Genomic DNA, 25,172 nt, shown 5'->3' with positions numbered 1-25,172 from the left:
AAGAAAAAAAAAAAGTGTAAACAAAATGTTAAAAAAAATGTAAAAAAAATAATAAAAATATATTTATTAAATAAATATAATCAAAAATAAAAATGCATAATGTGTGGGATCACACGGCGCACATCCGCAGCATATTACGTGCTGCGGATGCCCGCCAACAGTCACATTAATGAGCTCCCTGCTGCGGCTAGGTAGCTTTATGTGTCCACTCATAGCGGCAGATTTCCCGCCGGCAGTCATGAGTGGACACACTGAGCTACCCAGCCACAGCAGTGATCTCGCCCTTGTGACTGCTGGGGGGCATCCGCGGTGTGAAATAAGCCATGGATGTGCTCTATGTGCCCCTACACTGCGTCCCATTCATACTGCGTTTCCGCAGTGTTAGAGGTATCCGTCAGCATCACGTCAAAAAGAGTGATGCTGACGTATACTGTAGCAGCTCCATCCATTTCTGAATGAGACGGTACAATATACATTGGCATTCCTTTGACATGACAACGGACACCTATATTGCAGAAACGCAGTATGAATGGGGACTATTCATATAATGATGCCCTGAAAGCCATAGGGGGCTCCTCTCCTTCTTGGTCCTACCAGGCGGTCAGGCAACCAGATATGGCCTAAGTAGGGGTACTGCCTAGCCCGGGACGTACACAGTGATAAAATATGGGGCGTATTTCCTCCATTTCAAAAGCGACGTACCAAAATGATGTTCCACAAATAAAGAATTTGTGGGAAAAAAAGCTAATTTCTATTTTTTCCATTGACTTTGAAATAATTCTAGCCACACAATAAGGGCTCAACGTGCTCACTTTTGCCCTAGGTGAATATTTTAGGGGTCGTAGTTTTGAAAATGGGGTCACATCTGGGGGTGCGGTATTGTTCTGACAGCTGGAATGCTTTGCAAGATGAAGTGCGGACTATAATTTGTATAATGATTTCCTGAAAGCCAAATGGTGCTCCTCTCCTTTTGGGTCCCACCGTGTGGCCATGCAACCAAATATGGGCTAAGCGGGGGTATTACCGAACACGGGACGAACAGCGTAATAAAATATGGGGCGCATTTTCAGATGCAAAGTACAAAAAATATGTCCCACAAATAATGCATTTGTGAAAAAAAAGAAATTTTAAATTTTTCCACTGACTTTGTATCCATTCCAGTCACACAAAAAGGACTCAAAGTACTCACTTTTGATCTAGATGAATACTTTAGGGGGTGTAGTTTCCAAAATGGGGTCACTTGTGGGGGTGCAGTATGGTTCTGGCAGCTAAAACCCTTTGCAGGCATGAAGTGCGGCCTACAATCCATTCGGCCTAAAATGATGCCCTGAAAGCCAAATGGCGCTCCTCTCCTTCTGGGTCCTACCACGCCGCCAAGGAACCAAATATGGCCTAAGCGGGGATATTTCCAAACACGGGCCGAGTAGCTTAATAAAATATAGGGTGCATTTCTTGCAATATCAGAAGTGATGTACAAAAAATATGTCCCACAAATGATGCATTTGTGAAAAAATGCAAATTTCGAATTTTTAACACTGACTTTGTAATAATTCCTGCCAAAAAACTATAGTGTTAAAATCCTCACTGTACCCCCTAACGAATACCTTGAGGGGTCTAGTTTTTAAAATGAGGTCATTTGGGGGGGGGGGGGTTGTTCCTATGTTCTACCACCTTCAAACTTCTGCAAACCTTGCATAGCACATAAAAAAAGATGTACTTTTCAAATGTTCTAAATTTCCAAAATTTCAAGTTAAATTGTTAGGATTCTAATTAATTTAAAATGTTAATTAAAAACAAAAAAATGCTGTCAAAATAAAGTTGACATCTGAAAGTATAAGTTTTGTAAACTATTTGGTCAGTAAGTATAAATATATGCAACCTATTAGTGTTAAAATAGCAAAATAAAAAAAAACTACAAATTATATCAGCTTACTTTTACTATGTACATGAAGGACAACTTGTGACAAAAAAACATTGTCAGAATTATCGTGATTGGCAAAACGTTACCATAGTTATTCTCTAATAAAGACAGACATCCCCCATTTGAAAAAACAGGCCTGGTCTTTCAGGGGCGTACAGGTTTACTTGTGCTGGTCCTTAAGGGGTTAAGGTCCAAATGGACTGAGTCCTTAAGGGGTTAAGCCTGCTGTGAGGTTAAGCTTAAGGACCTTTCAGGTCACGTGAGTGAGTCACATGATGTACCACAATGCTTTGTGAAGGGACTGACAGTTGGTGGAACCAATAAGCTATGAGCCTGCCCCCTGGCCATATAAGGGCGCTGTTACCCAATCATCTGTCTCTTGGGTTCCGGACTAGCAGGAAGAGAGGAGCTCTGTGGATACCTACAAGACAAGACTTAGGCCTGAAGCCCGCTAACTTCAGCCGAATACAAAACCGTGAGTTCAACTAAACTCAATCATAAATATACGTGACTACTGAACCTAAAACCAAACCCTAAATTCAGTGGAGCAGCGTAAAGCAAGCCTCAGAGCTTATTTCCCTAAACGGTCCCAACCAACTGTGAGGAACCTAAAGTCCAGTCCTCTGTAAAGACTGTTACTATTGTTAACCTGCATAAAGTTATTTCCAGTTTACTAAACCTCCGGTTGTGGACAATCCTTTATTCCTCCCTATCGTTCCTGGGACGGGTGGCGGTAGGATATATATATAATGAGGAAGAACCCGCACCCCGGCGTCACCACAGTTAAGGGTTTATCCAACAACCTTTCATCACTGCACAGCTACACCCTACCTACCCTACATCCCCACAAGCTCACCACATGTGTGTTTGTGTGTGTGTGTGTGTGGGGGGGGGCTCAGAGTCCTTCTATGTTCCTTGTATGTGGTGGTGGGGGGATGTTGTCTAGAGGGGGGTTGAGGCTAAATAGGGGGGCCTGTTATGTGGAAGGGAGAGGGGGCCGAGAATCCTGCAAGGAGAGACCTGCTTTAAAGGGTGGGGGGGGGGCCTGGGGAGGGGAGATATGTTATAAGAGGGGGGCTGGAGAGGGGAGAGGTGTTATAAGTGGGGGGGGGGGGGGTGCTGAAGAGGTGTTATAAGGGGGGGGCTGAAGAGGAGAGACGTGTTAAAAGGGGGGGGGCTAAAGAGGGGAGACGTGTTAAAAGGGGGGCTGAAGAGGGGAGACTTGTTATAAGGGGGGCTGAAGAGGAGAGACTTGTTATAAGGGGGGACTGAAGAGGGGAGACTTGTTATAAGGGGGGGGGGTTGAAGAGGGAAGACTTGTTGTAAGGGTTGGCTGAGGAGGGTAGACATGTTATAAGGGGGGGGGCTGTAGTGGGGAGTTGTGTTAAAAGGGGGGGCTGAAGAGGGGAGACTTGTTATAAGGGGGGGGGCTGAAGAGGGGAGACTTGTTATAAGGGGGGGGCTGAAGAGGGGAGACGTGTTATAAGGGGGGGCTGAAGAGGGGAGATGTGTTAAAGGGGGGGGCACTGTAGAGGGGAGACGTGGCTGAAGAGGGGAGACCTGATGGGCACTTTGGTTCTCTTTTATGCAATGTAATTTGCTTATTTTTATTTTTTTTTATTGTCTTTCAATTAAGTATATTTTAGTATATTTGAAGCAAAACTGTCAGCAGAATCACCCACACTAACCAGTGATACTGTCTGCTATTGCGGGTGACACTGATAAAGATGAAGCTCAACATGCCCGCATCCATTGCTCTGTTATCTTCATTTTTCAAAATATGCTAATGAGCAACAAGTGACACAGGCAGGGCTACAATCCTTGCCTAGGACACTGTGACGTCAGCGCTGTTCGTTCAGCGCTTGGCCCGGCTGATCAGTATTCATTGCCTTCCTCTGCCTCTCCTTGCTCTGTATTCTCCTCTACTGCGCATGTACAGCTTCCTGGGTACACTGCCTCAGTGCAGCTTCATAGTAGGCTTTCAAGTGGGTCTCCAGCTGTTGCAAAACTACAACTCCCAGCATGCCCAGACAGCCAAAAGCTAGCTACACACTGTTTGGTAGAGATACATGCATAAACACATAGGGGGACATTTATCATTGGGTTTGCACCACTTCAATGTTCTAAATGTCCTTGCAAATTTTGTGCAATAGCATTTTTTGCGCAATTTTCAGTAGAACATATTTCAAAGTTGTCTACTGTTTGGTGCACTGTACCCCACTTTTTGCAGTGGAGCTGTATTTATTATTTGCGCAAATTTCATTTAGAAGTGTTTTATTTTTTTTTGCGCAAACCTACACCACCTAATTGGACACGTACAAAAGATGCCAGATGCCAGAGCACAAAGCTTAAACCAATCCCTGCAGTTCACTTACATAGTTACATAGTTAGTACGGTCGAAAAGTTGTCCATCAAGTTCAACCAGGGAATTAAGGGGTAGGGGTGTGGCGCGATATTGGGGAAGGGATGAGATTTTATATTTCTTCATGAGCATTAATGTTATTTTGTTCCAGGAATGTATCTAATCCTGTTTTAAAGCTGTTAATTGTTCCTGCTGTGACCAGTTCCTGAGGTAGACCGTTCCATAAATTCACAGTCCTCACGGTAAAGAAGGCGTGTCGCCCCTTGAGACTAAACTTTTTCTTCTCCAGACGGAGGGAGTGCCCCCTCGTCCTTTGTTTCTATAATTGCACAAAATGTATCAAGTCCTGTGCACCTTTTGTTAAATTTTGAGCAACTGAGCAAACAACACACCAAGCAAACAGGGGTAAAATCTTTACTACCTTACACCAACATTGGAAAATGTCCCCATACAGTACACGGTAGACTAAAATACAGAGCGGGCAGGAGGCAGAGGGAGGCAATGAATATAAGCTAGCCGAGGCCTAGAGCTGAATGAACGCTGATCGCTGACGTCACAGTGCTCTAGACAAGGATCGTAACCCCGCCTGTGCCACTTGCTGCTCATTTGCATTTTCTGAAAAATTAAAATAATGGAATAAAGGAGTGACATATCCGGGCATGGTGAGCTTAATTTTAATCAAGGTCACCCCCACCCCAGTACGTCTGGTTAGTGTGGGTGACTCTGCTGACAGTTTTCCTTTAACTACAGTTAAAGGGAACCTGTCATAAGTTTTCTGCTGCCCAAACCACAGGTAGTATAAAACTGGTGCAGTCATTGCGTTTGTAGGACACTATGAATTACTGTTACGCCGAGCGCTCCGGGTCCCTGCTCCTCCCCGGAGCGCTCGCGGCGTTCCTCTCTCTGCAGCGCCCCGGTCAGACCCGCTGACCGGGAGCGCTGCACTGACATTGCCGGCGGGGATGCGATTCGCATAGCGGGACGCGCCCGCTCGCGAATCGCATCCCAAGTCACTCACCTGTCCCGGCCCCCGGCTGTCATGTCCTGGCGCACGCGGCTCCGCTCCTTAGGGCGCGCGCGCGCCAGCTCTCTGAGATTTAAAGGGCCAGTGCACCAATGATTGGTGCCTGGCCCAATTAGCCTAATTAGCTCCCACCTGCTCCCTGGCTATATTACCTCACTTCCCCTGCACTTCCTTGCCGGATCTTGTTGCCTTGTGCCAGTGAAAGCGTTTAGTGTTGTCCAAAGCCTGTGTTTCCAGATCTTCTGCTATCCACATTGACTACGAACCTTGCCGCCTGCCCCGACCTTCTGCTACGTCTGACCTTGCCTCTGCCTAGTCCTTCTGTCCCACGCCTTCTCAGCAGTCAGCGAGGTTGAGCCGTTGCCGGTGGATACGACCTGGTTGCTACCGCCGCAGCAAGACCATCCCGCTTTGCGGCGGGCTCTGGTGAATACCAGTAGCATCTTAGAACCGGACCACCGACACGGTACACGCCAATCCCTCGCTGACACAGAGGATCCACATCCAGCTAGCCGAATCGTGACAGTAGATCCGGCCATGGATCCCGCTGAGGTGCCGCTGCCAAGTCTCGCTGACCTACCCACGGTGGTCGCCCAGCAATCGCAGCAAATTGCCCAACAAGGACAGCAGCTGTCGCAGCTGACCGCCACGTTGCAGCAACTTCTGCCACTGCTACAGCAGCAACCATCTCCTCTGCCAGCTCCTGCCCCTCCTCCGCAGCGAGTGGCCGCTCCTAGCCTCCGCTTGTCCCTGCCGGACAAGTTTGATGGGGACTCCCGACTCTGCCGTGGCTTCTTGTCTCAATGTTCCCTGCATATGGAGATGTTGTTGGACCAATTTCCTTCAGAACGGTCTAAGGTGGCGTTCGTAGTGAGTCTTCTATCTGGAAAGTCTTTGTCTTGGGCCACACCGCTCTGGGACCGCAATGATCCTGCCACAGCCACAGTCCAGTCCTTCTTCGCTGAAGTCCGTAGTGTCTTCGAGGAACCAGCCCGAGCTTCTTCTGCCGAGACTGCCCTGCTGAACCTGGTCCAGGGTAATTCTTCAGTAGGCGAGTACGCCATCCAATTTCGTACTCTCGCTTCCGAATTATGTTGGAATAACGAGGCTCTCTGCGCGACCTTTAAAAAATGCCTATCCAGTAACATCAAGGATGTGCTGGCCGCACAAGAGATTCCTGCCAACCTGCAAGAACTTATCCATTTGGCCACCCGTATTGACATGCGTTTTTCTGAGAGACACCAGGAGCTCCGCCAGGAAAAAGACCTAGATCTCTGGGCACCTCTCCCACAGTATCCTTTGCAATCTACGCCTGTGCCTCCCGCCGAGGAGGCTATGCAAGTGGATCGGTCTCGCCTGACCCAGGAAGAGAGGACTCGCCGTAGGGAAGAAAATCTTTGTCTGTACTGCGCCAGTACCGAACATTTCTTGGTGGATTGCCCTATTCATCCTCCACGTCTGGGAAACGCACGCACGCACCCAGCTCACGTGGGTGTGGCATCTCTTGGTACGAAGTCTGCTTCTCCACGTCTCACGGTGCCCATGCGGATTTCTCCTTCTTCCAACTCCTCCCTCTTAGCCGTGGCCTGCTTGGACTCTGGTGCCTCTGGAAATTTTATTCTGGACTCTTTGGTGAATAAGTTCTGCATCCCGGTGACTCGTCTCGTCAAGCCGCTCTACATTTCCTCGGTCAACGGAGTTAAATTGGATTGCACCGTGCGTTACCGCACAAAACCCCTCTTAATGTGCATTGGACCCCATCACGAAAAGATTGAATTGTTCGTCCTTCCCAACTGCACCTCTAAAGTCCTCCTCGGTCTGCCATGGCTCCAGCATCATTCTCCCACCCTTGACTGGACCACCGGGGAGATCAAGAATTGGGGCCCTGCTTGCCGCAAGAAATGCCTCACATCTCCTCCCAGTCCCGTCAGGCAAGCCTCGGTGCCTCCTCCTACACCTGGTCTCCCCAAAGCCTATCAGGACTATGCTTTGCCTCCTCATAGCCCCTGTCCTGGTAACACTCTGCCCCGTGCCAAGCTTCACCCTCTGCCCTCCCTCCCCATTCCCACTCCTGCTGAACTGCCTGCATTTGATGAGGAAACCCTACAATCGCTCCCAGTGTCCTCGTCCCACGTGAAGCTATTGCCGGACAAAAAAAGGGGGAGACCTAAGGGGGGGGGGGTTACTGTTACGCAGAGCGCTCCGGGTCCCTGCTCCTCCCCGGAGCGCTCGCGGCGTTCCTCTCTCTGTAGCGCCCCGGTCAGACCCGCTGACCGGTAACGCTGCACTGACATTGCCGGCGGGGATGCGATTCGCATAGCGGGACGCGCCCGCTCGAGAATCGCATCCCAAGTCACTCACCTGTCCCGGCCCCCGGCTGTCATGTCCTGGCGCGCGCGGCTCCGCTCCTTAGGGCGCGCGCGCGCCAGCTCTCTAAGATTTAAAGGGCCAGTGCACCAATGATTGGTGCCTGGCCCAATTAGCCTAATTAGCTCCCACCTGCTGCCTGGCTATATTACCTCACTTCCCCTGCACTTCCTTGCCGGATCTTGTTGCCTTGTGCCAGTGAAAGCGTTTAGTGTTGTCCAAAGCCTGTGTTTCCAGATCTTCTGCTATCCACATTGACTACGAACCTTACCGCCTGCCCCGACCTTCTGCTACGTCTGACCTTGCCTCTGCCTAGTCCTTCTGTCCCACGCCTTCTCAGCAGTCAGAGAGGTTGAGCCGTTGCCGGTGGATACGACCTGGTTGCTACCGCCGCAGCAAGACCATCCCGCTCTGGTGAATACCAGTAGCATCTTAGAACCGGTCCACCGATACGGTCCACGCCAATCCCTCGCTGACACAGAGGATCCACATCCAGCTAGCCGAATCGTGACAATTACACTGAGACACCCAGGTGTTTCAGAGTAATTATAATTAAAAAATGCCGCCATGACCCGGGTACTAGTCCTTGGGGTGGGTCCCGTGACTTGTTACTCAGGTCCTTATGCAAAATATAGCTGGGAAAATAGTGAAAAATAAACTATATTTTAACAACCAACTCTCAAAATCTGAAACATTGCGCTAGTTGTTTAAAGTTTTCCTAACTTCCTAGATTCAAAAGAAATTTGTTAAAGGAGTAGTCCACTACTTTACTTCTTATTCCCGATCCATGACATCCTGGCTCTCTTCACCCATGGAGTGAGGGTCGACACCCCTTCTCCATTTATCTCTTTGGGAGAGCAGGAGGTACACGAGCACAGCACTCATGTATCTCTGGCTCTCCCATAGAGATGAATACACTAGGAGAGTGCCATGAAAGAAATTGAAGGGGGTTCCAGTGGTCGGACCCCTTGTGATCAGACACTTATCCCTTATCCTGTGGATAGGAAATAATAAGTAAAGTAGCAGAGTACCACTTTAAGCTGTGCAGTATTCAGCATTTGATCAGTAGCAGTATGATGGTAATATGTATGGTGATAATATTCCTCCTTGTATACTGATATTATTGGTAATATTGGTCTCAGTATAAAGGATTTGGTCAGTAGCACTTTGATGGTAATATGTTTGGTGACAATGGGGAAGAGTCATCAAAACTTGTGCAGAGGAAAAGTTGCCCATAGCAACCAATCAAAATACTTCTTTCAATTTTTTAAAGGCCTCTGAAAAATGATAAAAGAAAGCTGATTGGTTGCTATGGGCAACTGGTGGACTTTACCTCTGCATGAGTTATGATGAATCTCCCCAATATTCCTCCTTATATACCTTATGTACTGTTTTATTTAGTAACTGTATGACTTATTTAAAGGTATACAGTTTAATTCTGCATGGAAAATGTAAATTTTTACATCAAATGTGTACATGCAACGCACATGCGAATTTTCCTTTATGTTAATTGCAGTGTATGCACATTTTCGCATACACGAATTTTTGCATGTGCGAAAATATAACACGAATATAACAAATATGCGAATTTAGCGAATATATGACGAATATTCGTCCATATATTCGTGAAATATCGCGAATTCGAATATGGCCTATGCTGCTCAATACAAGTTATTGTATGTGCTGCAAAACTCCCCAGTGTGGATTGCAATGACTTACTATCATAAAATACAACGACTCTTTAGACAGTTGGTCTGGGGGATCAAACTAGAGACCTTACAAAGGGGTAAGTCTTTGGGCAGGTTGGCGTTACCTAATCCCTGGCTGTATTTTCTCGCCTCGCAATTACATCAGGTTAGAGGGTGGGCGAAGATGTCTTTACTGGGTCCTACGGGCCGTTTATTTATGGCCAAACATGGAGGGAGGGTGCCACTACATATTCTGGAAATTGGAGCTCTCACAAGGCCTCCGGATTCCTCCCCCACTACCCAACTCACTTGCAAGCTCTGGGGCCATACGCGTAAGTTACTTGGTCTTAAGAGTTTCATATCTTGTACACCGCTGTGGCGTAACCCGGACTTGCAGGTCTTCTATTCTTTTGCTGAAGCTGGTTATTGGGAAAGGAAGGGACTGTGTGAAGTGGGACAGTTAGCTGTACAGGGGGTAGTTCGATCTTTTGAGGATTTGCAGGAAGAATTCGCTTTACCGCGCTCATCATTTTATAGATACCTGCAGCTCCGTCATGTGTACGAAACTCAGACCCGGCTACGGCCGATGGAGGTACAGACTAACAGGGTCCTAGAGTCTGTAGTTCTGAAAAGGGACTCTGTGGGAGTTATTTCCTGGCTCTACGGTGAGTTATTGGGTTTTTACCATGAACGTTTCCCCTTGACAGTCCGAACTAAATGGGAGAGGGACCTTGGTGGGTTGAGTGATGTGGAATGGTCTATAGTCCTGTCGGAGGGAGGAAAATTGAATTATGGGATTTGTAGTCAAAAAAAGAAAAGTCAAACAGGAAATACAAGTTCACAAAAAGCTGGCCACAGTGTTATGGTAATCTCATGACACGGCCATTTAGCCCCAAGACAAGTGCAGATCCTTCCTAAGCATGTCCATTACTGTCTGCCAGGTATGTACTAAAATCACCTTATGGTGGATAACCCCTTTAACTTTGCAGTGGTCATGTATTTATGAAATGCGATAGTCGCTATTTATGGAAAAAAAAAAGTAGCATCTCCATTTAAAAGTCACATATATATTTCAGGTCCAATCAGGCTTACAGAAAGTGCATACGTCTGCAGAAAAGGAAATTAACACCCAACTGTTCTTGTTCTGCATCATGAAACAAAGCTACTATATTAATGTTAATGTTAATTAATAGAAAAAAATTATTAATATAACTAATAACTCTTAATTTTAAGGTTAGAAATACACACTGCACACCTTGTTAATTTTAGGATACGTACATGCTGGCGTACCCACTACATTAAAAAATTTATGTTGTGTTAAAATAGAATAAGGCACAAAATAATTGTGTAAGAATTTTTACAGACTACGTAAATAACCCATATGTGGCACAAAAATTTTCCCTTAAAAAAAAATAAACATCCATAGTAATACAGCTTCATTTTGGGGTGGGTAACGTACTGAGCCATTTTATATTTTATTAAAATTTTTTGTGGCTTCACTATTGTTTTATGTGCCTGTTTGTACTGTGCTGTCTTCCTCCCTGACGTAAACTCTGGCTTTAGCGCAGCGACGTAAGACTCCACCCACCAACGTCATAAAAATGCGGGCTCAAAATTAAACAAAAAAGCCTCCAGAGTACAGATATTCATGGTGCGGCATAATATGTTTTTTAATATTTTTTAATTTCTGAGGCGGGTGGATAGGTTGTTTCGGGATAGTTGGAGTGCAGCTATTTAGTGCCAGGCAGGCCAGTCAGGGTGTCTGTCACCTAATGCGGTACACCCCCCTCCTCCCCATCACTCTCCCCATCACACCTGTTACTTGCCCCAATAATAGTCTAGCATAGCAATGTATAGTGTAGTATCACCTAGTGTAGTGTTGCACAGTTTGGATAGTTAGGTAGACTTTAAAGGTTTCAGATTTAGGCAATGTCCATATAGTGTAAAATGTAAAGCAAAATATGTACGTAAAATAGGAATAAAATGCATATCATTTTTAATCTAATAATGTTCAGAATAAAAGTCAATGGAGTGGATTTAGTTCACACACTGATCAAAAACATGTTCGTAATTCTATCATTGGGCAAAGTTAAAAGATAATTGCCTTATCCTACTCCAAAAATTTTGCTGCACCTCAGCTAATCTGAGCGAATGGTGTTGCTTTGTGAACCACAGATGGCTGAGACTGCATCCTGACAAGCGTAATAAATCCAACCATTTGCGGATGACAACTCGATCTCAATCGCATACATGTGATTCAGGGAACACAACAAGGCGATCTTTAGGCACACAACCCATGTCATGGTCACAGTCACCTTGTAGCTCTCGCCTTATAGTGTCACCTTTGTACTTTGTACTATGTACTTTAAAAGAGCTCACACACTAAAACAGTTCTCTGCTTAGTGCTGCCAATCAGTAAGGGAAGGGTCACACATGTGCTGTGTATTTCACGGCAGTCACAAGAGGGACTGCAAAGCGATCCCCCGGCTGGGGCCAGCTATCTCTGCTATCTCTGTGTGTTTGCTTGTAGCGGCTGATTTCTACAGTGGAAAATCCGCCAATAAAAGTGGACACACAGAGCTACCCAGCCGCAGCCTCTTGTGACTGCCGTCAGCGCCCAGTGTGACCCAGCCCTAATAGCGCCCCATTTAGGCCTCAACACAGTAATAGTTCTCCTCTTGATGCCTCACTTCTGTTACACTCTGCGCTCCGGCCGGAAGCCCTGGCCGCGAGCGTGGTGTACCTGTGTCCCCGTCTGCTGGCGGGGCTGGGATTCGCATTGCAGGATGCATGCGAATGCCAGCCCGTCACTCACCATGCTCCGTTGCCACCTGCCACCTCCTCCTCTGTGTCTCCTAGGGCGCGCGCGTGATGGAGCTCTGAAATTTAAAGGGCCAGTGCGCCCATAACTTGTTGTTGCCCCTGACACTACATTATAAAGTCCCTGCACCTCCCACACTTCCCTTCCAGATCTTCAGTGCCCCTAGCCTGAGCGTTCCATATTGCCCATTTGCTTTACCCGTGTATCCAGACCTTCCCGCTAAGTAATTTGACTTCACACCTTTGCCGCCTGCCTTGACCTTCTGCTACGTTTGACTACGCTACTGCCTTTGGGTCCTCGCCTTGCCCAGCTTCCTGTGTGGTCGAGCCGTGTCGGGGGTAGTGACCTGTGTGTCGCCTGCCGCAGAAAGCCCATCCTGCCTTGCGGCGGGCTCTGGTGAAGACCAGCGGCACCTTAGACTCCGCTCCCCGATAAGGTCCGAGTCATCAGCCACACAGGTCATAGGATCCACATCCAGCTCCTTAACAGCAAGATCCGGCCATGGATCCCGCTGGGGTTCCTCTGCCAGATATTCCGGCTCTCTCTTCTATCGTGGCGCTCCAGTCACAGCAGTTGGCCCAGCAGGCACAGCAGTTGAGCCAGTTATCCTCCATGATGTAGCAGTTGCTAACTGCTCAGCAGCAACCGCCACAACCACAGCCTCCTCCTGTTCAAGTCCTGCCTCCCGCTGCTACAGTCTCCTCCGGAATGAAACTCAGCTTGTCTCTTCCTGAGAAATATCAGGGGGATCCCCGGTCCTGTCGTGGTTTCGTGACGCACTGCTCTATGCACATTGAACTCATGGTGGAACAGTTCCCTACGGAACGAGCAAAGGTGGCCTTCATTATCAGTCTCTTAACTGGAAGGGCTTTGGCCTGGGCAACTCTGCTTTGGGATCGCAGTAATGCTCTCACAACCAATCTGCAGGCTTTCCATATGGAATTTCGGGGTGTCTTTGAGGAACCAGCCTCCTCTGCTGAGACGGCATTGCTGAGTCTTTCGCAGGGCAACTTAACTGTGGGCAAGTATGCCATTCAGTTTCGTACCCTGGCTTCGGAGTTATCATGGAACAATGAAGCTCTTTGCGCCACCTTCAAGAGAGGACTATCTAGTCATATCAAGGATGCCCTTGCTTCCCGGGAATTGCCATCTAACTTTCCTGAGGAAGCGGGTGACCGTGAAACGCGTTGCATTATGGGAAATAAATCCTTTTAACTTCTTATCTGGTCTCAGCGCTTCCATTGATCCCGCTCTGCTACCTGGAGATTGCTTGTTTTTATCGTGATTCTATTTCAGCGGGACGAAGCTGCAGAGACCCTTTGATGATACGCCCTGTTCCATTGTTGTACTTGGTTGGAGTACAACTTCATGTGGTAAGCGCAATTCACACTTAGCGTTACCAACTCACCTTTGGTGTTACACTACGGAGCGCATCCGTTTGTGCTTTTTTTATTTCAGTTCCCTAGTACATAGGTATCATCTTCCTGTATCTCGCCTGTTAGAAGCCCTTGTACATCTCTACAGTCAATGGAGAAAGACTGGACTGTACTGTGCTATACCGCACTGAACGGTTGTCTATGCAGGTCGGAACCTTGCATAAGAAGAACTTGACTTTTTATGTACTTCCTCATTGTTCTTCTCCTCTCCTGCTTGGCCTACTGTGGTTGCAACTCCATGCCCCGCAGTTGGATTAGAAAACTGTAGAAGTTCTTCGTTGGGGACCGCATTGCATCAACCACTGTATTCAAATATGTTTGGCTGAGTTGGAATCATCTTCTTGTCCTCTGCCCGGTTTGCCTTCATTCCTTCAGGACTCTGCTGATGCCTTCAGTGAAAAACAAGCTGAAGTCCTACCACCACACCTATGACTGTCCTATTGATTTACTGCCCATCTCCACACCTCCCAGGGGCAGAATCTACCCTTTGTCCGTCCCTGAAACTCAGGCCATGTCTAAATACATCCAGGAGAATGTTCAGAAGGGATTCATCAGGAAGTCTTCTTCCCCTGCTGGAGCTGGGTTCTTCTTTGTGGAAAAGAAGGATGGGTCTTTGCGACCTTGCATTGACTACCGAGGCTTGAATAAAATTACAATTAAGAACCGCTTCCCACTTCCTTTAATCTCTGAATTATTTGATCGTCTGCGGGGTGCCAGGATCTTCTCTAAACTAGACCTTCGTGGGGCCTATAATTTGATTTGTATACGAGAAGGGGACGAATGGAAGACTGCATTTGAAACTCGTGACAGACACTTCGAGTATCTTGTTATGCCATTCTGACTCTGCAATGCTCCAGCAGTCTTCTAGGAGTTTGCCAATGACATTTTTCGCAACCTCCTATACTCCTGTGTTGTTCTCTATTTGGATGACATTCTCATCAACTCGCCCAATCTCCACACTCATCGTTCTCACCTCTGCCAAGTTTTACAGCGCCTCCGAGACAATAATCTCTATGCAAAACTTGAAAAATGTACTTTTGAAAAGACCAGCCTTCCGTTTCTGGGGTATATTGTTACCAGTCAAGGTCTACAAATGGATCCTAACAAGTTGTCTGCTGTACCGGATTGGCCTCGACCTTCTGGCTTGAAAGCGATTCAGCACTTCCTCAGCTTTGCCAATTATTATCAGCAATTTATTCCATACTACTCCACCTTGGTTGCCCCTATCGTCTCTCTTACCAAGAAAACTGCTAATCTGAAGGTCTGGACTCCTGAGGCCGAAGAAGTGTCCAAACAGTTAAAATCCGCCTTTCGCTTCTGCTCCTGTGTTGTCAAGACCAGATCCAGGCAAGTCATTTATTTTGGAAGTGGATGCTTCTTCAGTTGGTGCCGGTGCAGTTTTGACACAAAAATAATCCAGAGGAAGAACTGTAACCTGCGGTTTCTTCTTTAAGACTTTCTCTCCTGCGGAGAAAAATTATACAATTGGAGATCGGCTATTAAGTTGGCCTTGGAAGAATGGCATAATCTCTTGGAGGGCTCATGGAGGGCTTACTATTTATACTGACCACAAGAACTTGCTATATCTACAGACTGCCCATCGTCTCAACCCTCAACAGGCTCGCTGGTCTCTGTTCTTCTCCAGATTAGAATTTTTTATTCACTTTTGTCCAGCAGAGAAGAATCTTCTAGATCTTCTGAAGTACAAGACCAAGAATCTCACCCTCAACATATTGTTCCTCCTGATCGTCTCATTTCTGCAGCACCAGCAATTCTTCATCACCTGCCTCCTGGGAAGACCTACATTACTCCCCGCCTAAGACTTCGAGTCTTGAAATGGGGTAATTCCTCTCTGTTGGCCGGTCATGCCGGTAATCCTAAGTCCTTGCAACTCATCTCCCGACAGTATTGGTGGCCAACTCTAAAACAAGATGTCATTGACTCAGTTGGTTCCTGTTCAGTCTGTGCCAGGGACAAGACCCATCGTACCAAGCCTGCTGGTCTACTACATCCTTTGCCAGTTCCTGAGCTGCCCTGTACCGACATAGTAATGAACTTTATTACTGACCTTCCTTCTTCTGGCGTCAATACTGTCATCTGGGATGTTGTAGACCGATTTTTCTAAAATGGCTTATTTTGTGCCCTTGCAAGGTTTACCATCTGCACCACAGCTTGCCAAGCTATTCCTTGGTCATATCTTCTGTCAGCATGGATTGCCTACTCATATTGTCTCCGACCGGGGAGTCCAGTTCGTCTCCAAGTTCTAGAGGGCCCTCTGCTCTCGTCTCCAAGTTAAATTGGACTTCTCCTCGGCTTACCACCCTCAATCCAATGGTCAGGTTGAAAGGGTGAACCAGGTCCTGGGGGACTATCTTCGCCATTTTGTCTCTGCTCGCCAAGACGACTGGACCGATTTACTACCCTGGGCCCAAATTTTCTTACAACCATAGGGATTCAGAATCCACTGGGATGTCACCCTTTTTTGTGGTCTATGGACTTCATCCTTGTCCTCCTCTTCCCTTGTCTTCTTCTTCTTCCGGAGTACCTTTGGCTGCGAACTGTTGCGGAATTTCGCCTCCCTCTGGCAAAAGACTTGTCACTCCCTTCTTCATGCCACGACCCGTATGAAGTCGCAAACGGACAGGAAAAGACGCCCTCTTCCCGAGTTCTCTCCTGGGGACAAAGTGTGGTTATCCTCCAAATATATCCACTTTAAGGTACCCTCTTATGAACTCCACGCTTTTTGGATCCCTATAAAGTCCAAAAACAACCTAATCCCGTGGCTTATTCCCTCCATCTGCCCTCCTCTATCCGGATCCCGAATTCCTTCCATGTTTCCCTCTTGAAGCCTGTCATCCACAATCATATTTCTCAAAAGGACATCTCGCCTTCCTCCATCCTGTTAAGGAAATCTTAGACACCAAGCTGTTCAGAGGAAAACGCTTCTTTCTTGTGGATTGGGGAGGATTCGGTCCAGAGGAAAGGTCTTGGGAACCACAGGCTAATATCTTGGACCAGGACCTTTTCAAACAATTTCTGAAGAGGAGGGGAGACCAAAGGGGGGGGGGGGTACTGTTACACTCTGTGCTCCGGCCATGAGCGCAGTGTCCCTGTGTCCCCATCTACTGGCGGGGCTGGGATTCGCATTGCGGGACGCCCCACTCACCACGCTCCGTTGCCGCCTCCTCCACTGTGTCTCAGCTCCGGTGCGCGTGTCCCCATCTTCTAGGGTGTGCACGCGCCGGAGCTCTGAAATTTAAAGGGCCAGTGCGCCCATAATTAGTTGTTGCACCTGACATTACATTATAAAGTCTCTGCACCTCCCACACTTCCCTGTTGCATCTCCAGTGCCCCTAGCCTGAGATTAAGCCTTCCATATTGCCTGTTTGCCTTAACCGTGTATCCAGACCTTCCCGCTATGTTATTTGACTTTGCACCTTTGCCGCCTACCTTGACCTTCTGCTATGTTTGACTACGGTACTGCCTTATCCTTATCCCGTACCTCGCCTTGCCCAGCTACCTGTGTGGTCAAGCCGTGTCGGGGGTAGCAAGCCGTGTGCCGTAGCAAGCCCATCCTGCCTTGCGGTGGGCTCTGGTGAAGACCAGTGGTACCTTACCACATTTTCTTCTCCCTAGGCTTCTCCTCACAGTACTAGCACTCCACTCCTGAACTCCTCTCTCCAACTCTCTCCTAACGGCAACTCCAACCAGACTTCACACTTAGACTGAACTACACTGAACTGCAGCTCTTCACTAACTGAACTATCCTCCCCCCCTAAACTACATAAGGGCTAGGTTTGGGGTTCCCCATTGAGGCGTAAGGGTCACTTGATCCCTCTGTCACAATCCCTTAAAGGTACAGTGCATGAATTAATGCATAACATAATACAAAAATACATATCAGGTTAAACCCCCCCAAAGGACGAGGGGGCATTCCCTCCGTCTGGAGAAGAAATGGTTTAGTCTAAAGGGGTGACCCGCCTCCTTTACCATAAGAACTGTGAATTTATGGAACAGTCTACCTCAGGAACTGGTCACAGCAGGAACAATTAATAGCTTTAAAACAGGGTTAGATACCTTCCTGGAACACAATAACATTAATGCTTATGCAGAATTATAAAACTACATCCCTTCCCCTTATCCCCTTACACCCTTCCCTTCAATTCCCTGGTTGGACTTGATGGACGTATGTCTTTTTTCAACCATACTAACTATGTAACTATTTAACTATGTAACAACAGGTCAGACTATAGAGTAGTTGACCCAACTATAGAGTAGTGGAAATCATTAGCTCCCAGGAACAGCCTTTGGCACTGGGACACCACACATGGAACAGGGGATACTGTAAGCATTTGATCAATTGAGACCAACCATTGGAACTCCCCCACCAATCATGAGAACAGCGGTCCTTGTTCCCCGGCTGAATGGAGCAGTACCACACATCATCGGCCGCCACTCCATTCATTCTCTGTGTACTCTCTGCAAATAAAGAATGAATGGAGCTGCAAGCGATCAAGTGCTGCTGCTTCATCCACCCAGGTGACAGGGACCTCTGTTCTTATGATTGGTGGGGGTCCCAGTGATCAGATACCACCGATTAGATACTTACCACCTATAGGTGGTAAGTATTTTAATCTTGGGGTACAGACCCAAATGAGACAAAAAGTCTCCCCCTCTCCACACACTGCTCTTCATTGCCCACAGCCTCACATGTACTGCTCCCTATGCCCCCCAAGATACTTTTCTCTATGCCACTTATATACTTCTCCCTATGCCCACCTATATACTGCTTCCTATACATTGCTCCCTATGCCCACCTTATATACTTCTCCCTATGCCCACCTTTATACTGCTGCACCCCCCACATACATTGGTCTCTATACCTTCCCCGTACCCCCCCCCCCTATGTTTTTCCTTTTACCTTTGTGTACCTCTACTGGACCTTCAATGACCTGAAAGAACCTTCCCTATAATGTCATTGCAGGTCCTTGAAGGTCTAGTAAGAGTTTTTGTGCTGGTCTATGGGCTTTGTGCAGCACAATAACTATGGTACCACATTACTGCAGTCTGCTACAATGGTGTTGTGATTGGATTTCGCACAAATCAAAGCAAACTGCAGTAATATGTCCATGGTCTTATAGCTGCTGTAGGGGCCCCCTCACTGATAGGGGGCAATCATGATTGCCCACGGTGCCCCCCGTCTCTAACACCAGCCCTGGTTTTAGTATAACATATTGTGGTGGACCACCATATGTTATACTAAAGCTGTGTAGGTGGTGGGCCAGATGTATTAACCCCTCGGGTGAGATGTTATTAACCCCTAGTGTTCGTGACGCCAGAGTGGTTTTTGGTACCAGAACCACACAAACGGTATCTCCGCTATTCCAATGGCTAGTTAAGGAAAGGAGATTTTACAACCAGTTATGGTTTAACGGAGGCTTTACTGAGTTTAAGACAGATGGTATTATTTTCACAGCTAGGCCAGATTCCCAGAGAGGTGGCTAGGAAATCAGAAGACCTCGCAGCTTGCTAGGAACAATTATACTTGTAATAGATATGAGACAATTAACTTGTGGCTTGACTATATGCAGGACTTGACTACTTGAAGTGACAGCAGACATAGACTTTTGACTTACTGGAATGACTGTAGCTTTTTGGTCTTCCAGATGCTGGTCACTAGCACTGAGACATCTGCACTGGCTGGTTCTCAGTAAAGGAAGAGGGTGAATTGTAATGGCCACCCTTTTATATAGTGGAGGGCTGGACTAAAGTCCATTGGTCAAACTGTGGGTCATAGGTTAAGCTGGTGCTCTCTGGGAGAACATGTGACAACAAATCATGTGACTGCATAACATAACATGTGACAGAATTACAGGTCAAGACAACCTCTCACAGGTCCTCTGCTCTATCTATACATTAGAATCCTGTCTATACATTAAAGCAGTATACACAACATTCTGGAAATAACAGGGGGAGACCCTGCAGGGGAGCCCACAGGTCACACGTAGTATTTTGGTCAGTACTATTAGGCAAAATCAGGAGGAGAACTGACACAGAGAAAAACTATAATAGAAAGATTTGTACCTTTTTCAATGTTTTCAGCCCACTCTTGGTTTCCACTAGAAAAACTGACTAAAGAATAGAGTTGAGCGAACTTTTGAATAGTTCACTTCGCTGGACTTGCCGAACTTTTTGGAAATCGCTAATTTAGTTCGGGCCAGTTCAACTTGAACTGGCAATGAAATAAGCCCCTAAACACATTTATAACACTGCCTAACAGCTCTAAACCCCTGTCTAACACTGTTAGGAATGAATTCAAGTAGTTTTAAAGTGTTTTTAAGGCTCAGTTATGGTGACATGCGGTAACCCATGGTAACTATTATAGCTCGCCCATTTTTTAGGCTTATTCACACCAAAATAAAGCAGCATAAAATATCCCGGGTTGTCGGTAAATGCTTGCCAGTGTTTATATGTCCATGGAGGAATGGGAAGACACAGTAGCTTTTTCCAAGCGTGCCAAAAATTATACCTTTTTTTGTGGATGATGGGTTGTGTACATGTAGGCCGGGCTGGAAGTAGAGTGATGGTTGATTTGTGTTATTAGTAGTATCCAGCGTACAGCAGGTGGTGGCTCACTGATGTTACTAGTGTACAGCATGAGATGGCGGAGTTATGTCAATAGCGTACACTGCGATCAGCCTATCATCGGTCGAGACTGGACATAGCTGAGGCCGGTGATAGGCTGAGCACAGTGTGACGATCGGTGCATACAGAAGAAGGAAGAAGACCGGACCGAAGGACCGAACATCTGTAACGGTGCTACGGGGGAACGCAGGAAGGTGAGTTAAAGTTTCTTTTTTTTTTAAAGCCCGGGCACAACAGACTTCGAATACTTTTCTCTACACTACTCCTTTAAAATTCAAATTTGGCCCGCCAGGGGACCCAGGCCTGGCTGGCTGGAGGAAGGGAGGGCGGTTACAATAGCAACCTTCAGCATGTCACATTGGTTTACTGGAGGAAGTCATAGTAGTCTGCATACAGCAGCAGGTTGAGAAACCTTTAAAATCAATTTGAATTTTGCCCCATCCAGTCAGGCGGCCCCGGCCTAGCTGGAAGTAGCAGGTTTGCAAATCAATTTTAATTTGACTAGCAGCCCTGGCGTGCCGCAAATGCAATAAATGTGAATTTTGCCCCAGACAGCCAGGTGGCCCAGGCCTGGCTGTGGAATCACATTGAGACCACAGCAATGGAGCAAAACTTTTTTTTGGCCACATATGGCCCCTGGCCGTAGCTATTACTCCACGTATCAACAGTGGCATGCACTTTTCTGCACACAGACAAGTTCATGGAGTGGCCCACCCTCTCTGCCACATGATTGTGCAAAGCGCTGACAGCTTTCTTTGCAAAATAATGGTGACTAGGTACGTGCCACCTGGGCTGGTCCCACCCCATTAGTTGCCTGAAGGCTGTAGAGTCAACAAGATAGTATGGGAGGACCTGCCCCTCCAACAACTTGGCCAGATATGAATTGAGGTGCACCACAACAGGGTGACTGGGAGAATAATGTTGTCTGGAAGACATGGATTCCCCAATTGATAACTGACGGGATCAGGGAAGAGGAGGGCATGACATAGATGAGAAAAATCCTGAACATGTGCTGTCTGTGGAAGAAGCCTGGCTGTTAAACAGGACTACCTGGTTGTGCCCCTCCTCTGGATGTTTTTTTTTTAATAGAACCTGAATATACAGCACCTGAGCTCATCAGACCAGGAGCTCTACGCCTGTTACGTTTCACAGGTTTTCTTCCCTTATCTCTTCTACAATCTTCTTCGCTGACAGTGCCACTACCCTCCTGCTCTGAACACGTCAGCTCATGCCCAGCTCGTTTCCATGTCCTGTCCAATACCACATCATCTTCAACATCAAACTCCTCATCGTCCACGCCACTCCTCTCTGCATGGACTTCCTGGGCTCCTTGCTCCCCTTCTGCATAGCCACCTTGACTCCTTACAGTATCCCCACCACGTCTACCACCACCAGTCCCGCGTGTGCTGGGCTTGACCACTGATACTACCTCCACCACCTTGCCGACACACTCCAAAGCTTGGCTGTCGCCACACAACTCCTCGTTGCTAGTCCTATCCTTCTGCGTAGCATAAGGGGGGTTTAGGCAAAGCCAGAGATGAGGAAGCACAGCATTTAGGATGGACCTTTCCACTTCCCCATGTGAGTGTAGAAGCCAAGAAATCCACTGACCATGGCTCACCATGATATTGTCAGAATCTTCCTCGTACGACAGAAATATTTCAGTAACGCCGGATCATCCTGTGAAACCACATAACCTCTCACACGCATTGAGAACTTGGGATGGCTGACACGGCTACCACATGACACCTGGCTGCTGTTGCCGCTATCTGTACTAGTACTCCCACGAACATTCTTACTGGCAGAGAACATTTCGGGGGTCTTCTACCCTGTCCACCAACTCCTTTTCCAGAAATGTTTTGGTTACTTTTATCTTTTTTGGGTGAATTTTCACCAGCCTACTTGTCAAATCTAAGTTTCAACGCTTTGAGATAAATGAAGGTGTTTGCGGAAATCTATTATTTTCACTGTTGTGCTCGCAGGCCCTATAGACATATATAGGTGCCACTTGAATACACTTTGTGGGTTGCACAGATCACTGCACCTCACTGGCTACTGTAGCTGGTTCGGAAACACTATTCAATTCAGGTATATGCAGGTATGAGCCTTAAAAAAGGCTTTGGATTTGGTAGCAAAAGATGAGCCCTTCAGAGGCTATGATTAAGCTATTTTGGTGTATAGGAGCTGTCCCTATTACTGTCTCTCTTGCTTTCTTCAGTAGCTCCGTTGCTCTGAATGCAGTGGGTGACATCACTGCCCTTTTATCTGTGTCTCTTGCTGCATCCTATTGGCCTTTGTGCTGATTGACACATGAAAGCAGCCAGTCACATGATAGACCTGGGTTATCATGCGATATGCTGATGTACTGACGTCATCTCCCCGCCCCCTGGCCGCCATGCTTCCATGTGCCAAGAAACCATGTTTGTCATGCTATTTACCAGCTCACTCGAGCTGAAATGGTAAAAGTTTGAGTGTTCGTTGAGCCGGAGAGAAACTAAAGTTACGGGTTGAATCCGGTTCGCCGGATTCGGCTCGCTCATCTCTACTAAATAACTACATGTAAATCCAATTTTAAAGGGGTTTTATATCAGTTGTTTGCCACATCAGCATATGACCCACTGCATGTATTCCCAGCTTCCTCATGGTTGTTGGACAATGCACCTTTACATTCTACTCTACTGCTTATCTGTTTTATTATGTTTGCCTTTTGTATCCTGTTTCCTATTTGCATTGCATATAATGTAAAGTATATCCTTCTGTTTTCATCCGGTGGCCATTCTGTTCAATGTTTAGAGTAAGTAACATCCTCTAGATCAGTGTTTCTAAACCAGTGTGCCTATAGCTGTTGCAAAATTACAACTCTCAGCATGTCCAGACAGCCAAAGGCTGTCTTGGCATTCTAGAAGTTGTAGTTTTGCAACAGCTGGAGGCATACTGGTTAAGTAACACTGCTTTATTAAGACATCACTCTGGAATGGTAAGGGTTCGGATCGCAAATTCCGCTATTTGAAGAAATCAGTGGTGTGAATGGGTTTTCCTTTAAATGGGTACTCTGGTGGAAAACAATTTAGATCAGCAGGTGTCAGAAAGTTAAACAGATTTTTAAATTACTTCTATTTAAAAATCGAAATCCTTCCCATACTTATCAGCTGCTGTATGCTCCACACAAAGTTCTTTTCTTATTGAATTTGTTTTCTGTCTGACCACAGTGCTCTCTGCTGACACCTCTGTCCATGTTATGAACTGTCTAGAGTAGGATCAAATCCCCATAGCAAACCTCTCCTGCTCTGGACAGCTCCTGACATGGACAGAGGTGTCAGCAGAGAGCACTGTGGTCAGACAGAAAAGAAATTCATAAAGAAAAGAACTGGAGCATACAGAAGCTGATAAGTACTGGAAGGATTAAGATTTTTATATAGAAATAATTAACAAATCTTTTTAACTTACTGGCACCAGTTGATTTTTAAAAAAAAGAAAAAACATTTCTGGCAGAGTACCCTTTAACCTATTCATACTGTGGAAATTTTGGACTCCAGACCTGCCAAAAGAATGAACATGTACATTTGTGTCTTACTACATTCCAGGTCCTGTAGGGCTTCAGGCCAAGCCTGTTCATCGGGGTAGCTGAAGTGGCTCTGACTATACATCTGCACTCTGGCAGGCATTTCAGAGTGCCCACAGAACCACAAGTCTCAGGAGAACCTGCCAGGAGATAACAGTGGTGCATTACACTGTTATCCATCACTATATCTTAATACAATCCTAACCTGGACAGCTGCACCAAGGTTTTCCTTAGACACCTTATAGCTCTATAAGATAGAACTTATAGAAGTTATTTATCCTTAAAAAAATGACGGGCTATCCTCAATTCTACTCATAGTACCATGATGCATGTACTAAGAAAGCTATGAATTGTTATAAAACTAGGAAGCCCTTTTAAGCCAAGGGGACCAGATGCAAGAAATGATATTTTCAAGACGATTGTACCTGTGTATGGACAGATTTATTCTCGGCTGAGTTCAAAAAGAGGTTTAATATCTCCCATTGCCAGCACAGTCCCCATAGTGTAGTGTTGTGGCCAGCACTACTAACATGACAGAAAAGAAGATTCCCTAAAGCATTATCACTCAAGGATCTGGACGCTGTCCTGCTGGAACAATCAAAAGCATTCCTCTTACAAATGCTCAGGATTTATTTTAGTCTCTTTTTAGGACTCCCATTGTGCCTTGTTTTTATATTTCATTTGCCGTAAATATTCTTATTTACAAAAAGTATACAGAATGTCAAGTAGTAACAATGATGAAGGTCCTAGTGGAAGAACACTCAGCAATATAGTTGTCCTAAATGGGTTAACCCACCAGCAACACTTATCCCTTATTCATACTGGTAGTGGGACTTCTAAGGATAACAGTGCTCGGCTATTTCTGGTAGTCCCACAGACTGCAACTTCATTCCAACAGGAGCCTTAGAATCTCCATTCTCAAACTCATGTTGGATTGATCATTCACTTATTCCCTACAGTATTTTGTGGTTAGAGGTTAAGTTTTTAAAGATGTGGCTGCTTGCATAGCTCTGTCCATAATTCCCATAGACTTCAGAAGAGTAGCCACCTCTATATTAAAGGGGTATTCCAGGCAAAACCTTTTTTTTTTTTTTATATATATATCAACTGGCTCCGGAAAGATAAACAGATTTGTAAATTATTTCTATTAAAAAATTTTTAATCCTTCCAATAGTTATTAGCTTCTGAAGTTTTTTGTCTAAATGCTCAATGATGATGTCACGTCCCGGGAACTGTGCATGATGGGAGAATATCCCCATAGGAACTTAATAGAAGTAATTTACAAATCTGTTTAACTTTCCGGAGCCAGTTGATATATAAAAAAAAGTTTTGGCCTGGAATACCCC

General features: G+C 46.3%; 1 long non-coding RNA gene across 1 annotated transcript in view; it reads left to right on the top strand.

Annotated features, from left to right (window-relative positions):
• Positions 1 to 24,111, top strand: part of LOC130282970 (uncharacterized) — a 69,918-nt gene extending 45,807 nt beyond the window's left edge. The window contains exon 4 of the long non-coding RNA XR_008846572.1: positions 23,849 to 24,111. This is a non-coding gene — a long non-coding RNA (uncharacterized LOC130282970). The remainder of the gene's footprint in view (positions 1 to 23,848) is intronic.
• Positions 24,112 to 25,172: the final 1,061 nt, after the last annotated feature.

The sequence above is a fragment of the Hyla sarda genome, chromosome 7 (genome assembly GCF_029499605.1).
Source record: "Hyla sarda isolate aHylSar1 chromosome 7, aHylSar1.hap1, whole genome shotgun sequence".
Taxonomy (NCBI): Eukaryota; Metazoa; Chordata; class Amphibia; order Anura; family Hylidae; genus Hyla; species Hyla sarda.
Note: the sequence above shows the minus strand (reverse complement) of the source record. Positions and strands in the feature narration are given on the sequence as shown.